The sequence below is a fragment of the Moschus berezovskii genome, chromosome Y (assembly GCF_049115385.1).
Source record: "Moschus berezovskii isolate FMDL1 chromosome Y, NW_MosBer_1.0, whole genome shotgun sequence".
Lineage (NCBI taxonomy): Eukaryota > Metazoa > Chordata > Mammalia > Artiodactyla > Moschidae > Moschus > Moschus berezovskii.
In genome coordinates this window covers 44,290,309-44,298,950 of record NC_142489.1, presented here as the reverse complement: position 1 = coordinate 44,298,950, position 8,642 = coordinate 44,290,309, and positions in this window count along the sequence as shown.

Sequence of the window (8,642 nt, the reverse complement as noted above, 5' to 3'; positions counted from 1 at the left end):
TTCTGTGGCCAAATCGTGTCTGACGTTTTAGGATGCCATGAACTGCAGCATTCCAGTCTTTCCTGTCCACCTCTTGGAGTTTGCCAGAGTTCATATCTATTGCATAGGTGATGCCATCCAATCATCTCATTTTTGTTTCCCCCTTCTCCTGCTGCCTTCAATCTTTCCCAGAACCAGGGTTTTTTTCAACGAGTTGGCTGTTGCCATCTCCTGTTATACCACATTCAATTTAAATTGTTCATGGATCTAACATTCTAGGTTGCCCTGCAATACTGTTCTTCACAGCATTCCATTTTAATTTCATCTCCAGACATATAAACAATGAGGCTTATTTCCATTTTGGGGCAACCGCTTGCTGCTTTCTGGAAACGTTATTAACCTCTGCTTCTCTCAAGTAGCATATTAGGCATCTACCATCCTGGGAGACTCTTTTTTTGGTATCACACCTTGTTGCCTTTTTATACAGCTTATAGAAGTGCCATAGCAAGTATAATGGGGTGGTGTGCCATTACCTGCTCCAGTGGATCACATTTAGTCACTCCTTAGCACCATAGAATAAGACAAATTCAAGATGGATTAAAGACCTACTTATGAGGTCAGAAACTGTAAATCAATAATATTTGAGGAAAGCATAGGTAGAATACATTGTGACATGGAATGCAGCATCAACTTTTTTTTTTTTTAACTACCTCCTTGGGAAATGAAAATAAAACCAAAAATATATAAAGAGACTTAACTAAACTTAAATATGTTGCAAAGGAAACCTATAAGCAAGACAGAAATGAAGTCTCATTATGGGAAAAACATTTGCAACTGAAGATAATGACAACAGAAGAATCTCCAAAATATGGAAGCAGCTCATGTGGCTCAATAACAGCCAAATGAACACCCAAATGAAACAAATGAATAGGTGATGAAATAGACACTTCTCATAAGAAGATATACAGATGTCCAATAATATTTTTAAAAATGTTCAGCATCACTAACTGTGAGAGAAAGGGAAATAAATTCTTCAATGGTGGTATCAACTCACATATGTCTGAATAACCATTATCAAAATAAAAAAATCCACACAAAAAGTGCTAAGAGAGGGTTCTAAGTAAACAGAGCAATCCTGTACTGTTGTTAGGAATGCACATTGATAGATTACGATGGAGAAGAATATAGGGGATCGTTTAAAAATAAGAATGAAGCTACCATATGTTCAAGAAATCCAATAATTGTCAATAATTTTCATGAGGAAAATCATAATTCCAAAAGATGCACAACCTCAATATTGATGGCAGCATTATTTGCAAAGCACGACATGGAAGCAACAGAAATATCCATTCATCTAGAGAGGAATGGATAAAATGAGTTGGGACATACATACCATAGTCTTAAGATGGAATGAAATCAGGTAAATTTCATAGATGCAGAAGGACAGAGACAGTGTCAGATACAATAAAGCTAAGACAAAAGAGGAAAAGAAATATCAGATATTAACACAAATATGTGGGATCTAGGTAAAACTGGAATAGATGATTCTCTATGAGAAGCATAGATAGGGACACAGCAATGGAGAAGAAATATACGGTTATCAAGGATGCAATGCCTGGTGGTAGCAGGAATTAGGAGATTACAACAGACACACATATACTTCTGATCTGTATTCATAGCACAGGGAAGTCTTAATGCACTGTGGTGACCAGATTTAGAAAGAAGTCAGAAACATGGAGATAGATGTATGGTTGCTGTTTAGTGACTATCTCGTTTACTAGACTTTATGACGTGAAGGACTGCAGCATTCTCTAATTTTGCTTTAGGGGAGAAACTAACAAAATAATGGAAAACAAGTATACTCCAAAAAAATTAAGTTTTAAAAGCATATTAGCTTTTTTATAAACATCATTATTCTTAATGAATCACATTATCTTGGAAGTGAAAAGTAGAACTCTAAGTGTGTACACTTTAATGACGAATGCAATGCCAATATCGGAATACTACATCCAAATTCATAACACACTTATTTAGAAGACAGCAATAAAAAATAAAAGTGACTGTACATTATATTTTGCTGCACATGTGCATGTCTAAAGATTGAAAAATTTTCCCCAAAAGAAAAATTACCTTAAAAGAGTTGGGACAGAACCATGAACAATCTACTCTGTCTAGTTGACCCATGATACGTACTTGTGCATTTTATATATTATAGTGTTTTAATTTTTTTATTTAATTCTATTGTATTGTTCTTTAAAATATTCATTATATTTGTCACACAACGTCTTTTACATGTTACCATATGTTATGGATGAATGACAATATACGTGTTCTTTTAAATCTCCTTTACGTATTTATTTTAAAAATAAAAGTTCTTCGTTCACAGGAATTTAAGCTTTACAAAATCTTTAAATGGTTATATTGATATGTTGAATTACATTCCCATGATGGCTGTCGATACAAGAAAATCTGAATTTTATTAAGGCATCCAGTTTAAAGGTATCTTTCTCCAATCAACTATCACTTGAGTTCAGTTCAGTTGCTTAGTGGTGTCCGACTCTTTGCGACCCCATGAATGGCAGCACGCCTGGCCTCCCTGTCAATCACCAACATCTGCAGTCCACCGAGTTGATGATCCCCTCCAACCATCTAATCCACCATCTAATCCTCTGTCGTCCCCTTCTCTTCCTGCTCTCAATCTTCCCCAGCATCAGGGTCTTTTCACATGAGTCAGCTCTTCGCATCTGAAGGCCAAAGTACTGCAGTTTCAGCTTTAACATCAGTCCTTAAAATGCACAACCAGGACAGATCTCCTTTAGAATGGACTGGTTGGATTTCTTGGAAGTCCAAGGGACTCTCAATAATCTTCTCCAACAACACAGTTCAAAAGAATCATTCTGCACTCGGCTTTCTTTATAGTCCAACTCTCAGATCCATGCACGATTACCGCAAAAACCATAACCTTGACTAGACAGACCTTTGTTGGCAAAGTCATTCTCTGCTTTTTAATATCATGTCTAGGTTGGTCATAACTTTCCTTCCAAAGAGTAAGCGCCTTTTAATTTCATGGCTGCAATCACCTTCTGCAGTGATTTTGGAGCCCAGAAAACTAAAGTCAGCCTCTGTTTCCACTGTTTTACCATCTATTTGCCATGAAGTGATGGGACCAGTATCTGAATGTTGTTCTTTAAGCCAACTTTTTATTCTCTTCTTTCACGTTCATTAAGAGGTTATTAATTCTTCTTCACTTTCTGCCATAAGGGTGGTGTCATCTGCATATCTGAGGTTATTGATATTTCTCCCTGCAATCTTGATTCCAGCTTATGTTTCCTACAGACCAGTGTTTCTCATGATGTAATTTGCATATAAGTTAAATAAGCAGGGTGAAATATACAGCTTTGATGTACTCCTTTTCCTATTTGGAACCAATCTGTTGTTCCATGTCCAGTTCTATATATTGCTTCCTGACCTTCATACAAGTTTCTCCATATGCAAGTCAGGTGGTCTGGTATTTTCATATTTAAAAAAAAAAAAATTACACAGTTCATTGTGATCCACAATTCAAAGGCTTTGGCATAGTCAATAAAGCAGAAACAGATGATTTCCTGGATTTCTCTTCTTTTACCGAAAACCGAGTGGATGTTGGCCATTTGATCTCTAGTTCCTCTGCCTTTTCTAAATCCACCTTGAACATCTGGAAATTCATGGTTCCCATGTTACTGATTCATGGCTTGGAAAATTTTAAGGAACACTTTAGTAGAGTGTGAGATGAGTGCAATTGTATTGTAGTTCAGCATTTTCTGCCATTGCTTTTCTTTGAGATTGGAGTGAAATCTGATATTTCCCAGCCCTGTGTCCACTGCTGAGTTTTGAAAGTTTGCCAGTATATTGCATGCATCACTTTCATAGCATCATTTTTCAGGATTTTAAATAGTTCAAATGGAATTCCATCATCTCCAGGATCTTTGTTCATAATGATGCTTCCTAAGGCCCACTAGACTTCACTTTCCAGGATGTCTGGCTCTAGGTGAGTAATTTCGTGATTATCTGGGTCATGAAGTGTTTTTTTTTTTTTTTTTTTTGTACAGTCCTTCTGTGTATTCTTGCCATCTCTTCTTAATCTCTTCTGCTTCTGTTAGGTCCCTACCATTTCTGAATGTTTCTGCTGCTTTCCCAGATAACCTACAATTACAGTAATAAGTCTTAGAGAATGCTGTTCTGGCATACTGTCTCGGGTCACACAGAGTTCCAGGCCCAGGGTACCACTTCCATTCAGATGCAGGCCAAGAGGAGTCACCCAGAGTCATGGCTCAGACACACACAAGTGGAGATATGCCCTGGCTTGGCTGGCACTGTGACTTTGGAGCGCGCCACTCCTGCCAGCCCACACGTCCCTCCACTCCATGGGTTTGCCTGTGCCCTCACTCATATTCCTCCTCCTGCTCCTGCTCCTTCTATCCTCCTGAACAACCAACCGTAAGAAGAGGTAGTAAGGATATGACTTTGCCCCAGGAGCTAGGAATGCCCTGGATGATTACACAAGCGACACTTTTCCTCTGATGGTTCTTCCACCTGAGTGGAAAGTAGGCCCTGCGGCAATTTTAACTCCCACAACTCAGCTCTACCTGCGGGAAAGCCAAGGCCTCCACTGCACGAAGTGGGGGCAGTGGGAGCCAATCCCTCGGGGCTCCACGGCTTGGGTGTACCTGGTCCTGCTCCTCTGGGTTCTCCTCACGCTCTTGAAAGTACAGCAGCTCCTGTTCCTCGCCAACAGACACCAGCTTCACCTCCTCCATGATGTCTTCCACCAGTGGCTGGAGGTCTTGCCGGAACCCCACTATTTCTCCTTCCTGCAAAGTTTCTCCTTCCTCCACAGCCTCCATCCTGAAGAGGGTGACCACCTTGACTGGTGCCCCCTGACCCCCGCTCTCTGTAAAGTCCCTGATGGCCCCACCGAGCCGTCAGGTCGCAGGGCCCATGTGGCCTGAAAACCAGTCTCATAAGTAAGAAAATTCAGGTTCCCAAAAACACTCCAGCCTTCCACTTGTCTTCCTTTCCTTGTTGCCCTTACCATGTTCCAGGTTTATGAAGGATGTGGGCCTGGAAGCACAGCAACTGGCTGACACAGCGGGCCCACAGGCTTCAATCACTCCCCACCAATTGACTACTTGTGGACACTACCAGAAGGGAAGGTGAGACACACAGGTAGATCATTATGTCATCACCCATGCATAGTATGTTGGTGGGAAAGGCTTGGCTTCTACACCCTGACATTCCAAACAATTCAAGAGCCAATCAAATGGAATTTAAAGTCATTTTCTCAGGGGAACTCTGGTTGCAATAAGCCTGTGCCCATCTCTGATCAACACAGTTCAGTTCACTTCAGTCGCTCAGTTGTGTCCAACTCTCCGTGACCCCATGAATAACAGCATGCCAGGCCTCCCTGTCCATCACCAACTCCCGGAGTTCACTTAAACTCATGTCCATAGAGTCGGTGATGCCATCCAGCCATCTCATTCTCTGTCGTCCCCTTCTCCTCCCGCCCGAAAACTTTCCCAGTATCAGCGTCTTTTCCAGTGATTCAATTCCAGTGATTCACATGAGGTGGCCAAAGTATTGGAGTTTCAGCTTTAGCATCAGTCCTTCCAACGAACACCCAGGTTTGATCTCCTTTAGAACGGACTGGTTGGATCTCCTTGCAGTCCAAGGGACTCTCAAGAGTCGTCTCCAAAACCACAGTTCAAAAGCATCAATTATTCGGTGATCAGCTTTCTTCACAGTCCAACTCTCTCATCCATACATGACCACGGGAAAAACCATAGCCTTGATTAGATGAATCTTTGTTGGTAAAGCAATGTCTCTGCTTTTTAATATACTATCTAGGTTGGTCATTACTTTCCTTCCAAAGAGTAAGTGTCTTTTAATTTCCTGGTTGTAATCAGCATCTGCAGTGATTTTGGAGTCCAAAAATATAAAATCTGACACTGTTTCCATTGTTTTTCCATCTATTTCCCATGAAATGATGGGACCAGATGCCAAGATCTTTGTTTTCTGAATGTTGAGCTTTAAGCCAACCTTTTCACTCTCCTCATTTGCTTTCATGAAGAGGCTTTTGAGTTCCTCTTCACTTTCTGCCGTAAGGGTTGTGTAATCTGCATATCTGAAGTTATTGATATTTCTTCCAACAATCTTGATTCCAACTTGTGCTTCTTCCAGTTCAGCGTTCCTCATAATGTACTCTGCATGAATAAGCAAGGTGACAATATACAGCCTTGACGTACTCCTTTTCCTATTTGGAACCAGTCTGTTGTTCCATGTGCAGTTCTGACTGTTGCTTGCTGACCTGTATACAGGTTTCTCAAGAGGCAGGTCAATTGGCCTGGTATTCCTATCTCTTTCAGAATTTTCCACAATTTATTGTGATCCACAGAGTCAAAGGCTTTGGCATAGTCAATAAAGCAGAAATAGATGTTTTTCTGGAACTCTCTTGCTTTCTCCATGATCAAGCATATGTTGGCAATTTGATCTCTGGTGCGTGTGCCTTTTGTAAAACCTGATTGAACATCTGGGATTTCACGGTTCACATATTTCTGAAGCCTGGTTTCGGGGATTTTGAACATGACTTTACTAGCGTGTGAGATGAGTGAATTTGTGCGGTAGTTTGAGCATTCTTTGTTATTGCCTTTCTTTGCGATTGGAATGAAGACTGACCTTTTCCAGTCCTGTGGCCACTGCTGAGTTTTCCAAATTTGCTGGCATATTGAGTGCAGCACTTTCACAGCATCATCGGAGCAGCTATGAAGGGATATCCCATGCCCAAGGTAAGAGAAACCCAAATAAGTCGGTAGGTATTTTGAGGGGACATCAGAGGGTAGACACACTGATATCATGATCACAGGAAACTAGTCGATGTGATCACATGGACCACAGCTGAATGTGGTCCACTGGAGAAGGGAATGGCAAACCACTTCAGTGTACTTGCCTTGAGGACCTCAGGAACAGCATCAAAGTGCAAAATGATAGGATACTGAATGAGGAATTCCCCAGGTCGGTAGGTGCCCAGTTTGCTACTGTATATCCGTGGAGAAATAACTCTAGAAGGAATGAAGGTATGGAGCAAAAGCAAAACCAATACCTAGTTGTGGATGTGTCTGGTGATAGAAGCAAGGTCCGGTGCTGTAAAGAGCAATATTGCATAGGAACCTGGAATTTAGGTCCATGAATCAAGGCAAATTGGAAGTGGCCAAACAGGAGATGGCCAGAGTAAACATTGACATTCTAGGAATGAGTGAACTAAGATGGATTGGAATGGGAGAATTTAACTCACAGGACCATTATATCTGTAACTGTGGGCAGGAATTCCCTTGAAGAAATTGAGTAGACAACATAGTCAACAAAAGAATCCAAAATGCAGTACTTGAGAGCAATCTCAAAAACGACAGAATGATCTCTGTTCTTTACCAAGGCAAACCATTCAATATCATGGTAATCCAAATCTATTCTCTGATCAGTAATGCTGAAGAAGCTGAAACTGAAAGTTCTGTGAAGACCTGCAAGACCTTCTAAAACTAACACCCAAAAAAGATGTCCTTTTCATTATAGGGGAATGGAAAACAGAAGTAGGAAGTCAAGAAACACCTAAAGTACCAGGCAAATTTGCCTTGGAGTACAGAATGTAGCAGGGTAAAAGGCTAGTAGAGTTCTGCCAAGAGAACGCACTGGTCAAGCAAACACCCTCTTCTCTTTTTCTTCCCACTTATGTTGCCCTCTGAGGTCTAAACTCGCCATGAACTCACAAGTGAGAGTGTTTCCTGGTGTTCGGAACTTTTTAAACTTCTCCCTTTTTTATGCCTCCCTTCCCAGGACAGAGTTCCATCCTTATCTCTTTTGTCTCTCTTTGTATCTTTTATGTTTTTTCCTACCTCCTTTTGAAACCAATGGGCTGCTTTTCTTGGTGCCTGATGTCCTCAGCCAGCATTCAGTTTTTTCGTGGAATTTACTCAGTGTTCAAATGTTCTTTTGATGAATTTGAGGGAGAGAAAGTGGTCTCCCCATCATTTTCCTCCACCATCTCCTTCCCTACCTCCAATTTTTTATTTCTAAAAGTAAAGAAGCATTATCAGTTGATGTCATCGATTTATAGAAACATGAATTCGTTCATATTTTAGTACCTAATAGTAAGCCTCTGATATTCAGAAGTATCCTAAGTAGGAAATTATAAATGTAGTTTGAAAGCTGAGGTCTGTACTAGGATCATTTATTTTAAAATCCTGGAATTTGTGCTGCTGCTGCTGCTGCTAAGTCACTTCAGTCGTGTCCGACTCTGTGTGACCCCATAGACAGAAGCCCACCAGGCTCCCCCGTCCCTGGGATTCTCCAGGCAAGAACACTGGAGTGGATTGCCATTTCCTTCTCCAATGTGTGAAAGTGAAAAGTGAAAGTGAAGTCGCTCAGTCGTGTCCGACCCTTAGCGACCCCACGGACTGCAGCCTATCCGGCTCCTCCATCCATGGGATTTTCTAGGCAAGAGTACTGGCGTGGTTTGCCGTTGCCTTCTCCGGGAATTTGTGCTACTGACTGGGAAAAATGCACAGCAAAAATTTTGAGAATTGTATTTTCTTCAGCCAGACTTTAATCCTGAGGGGAGTGCAGCATGGGGAACA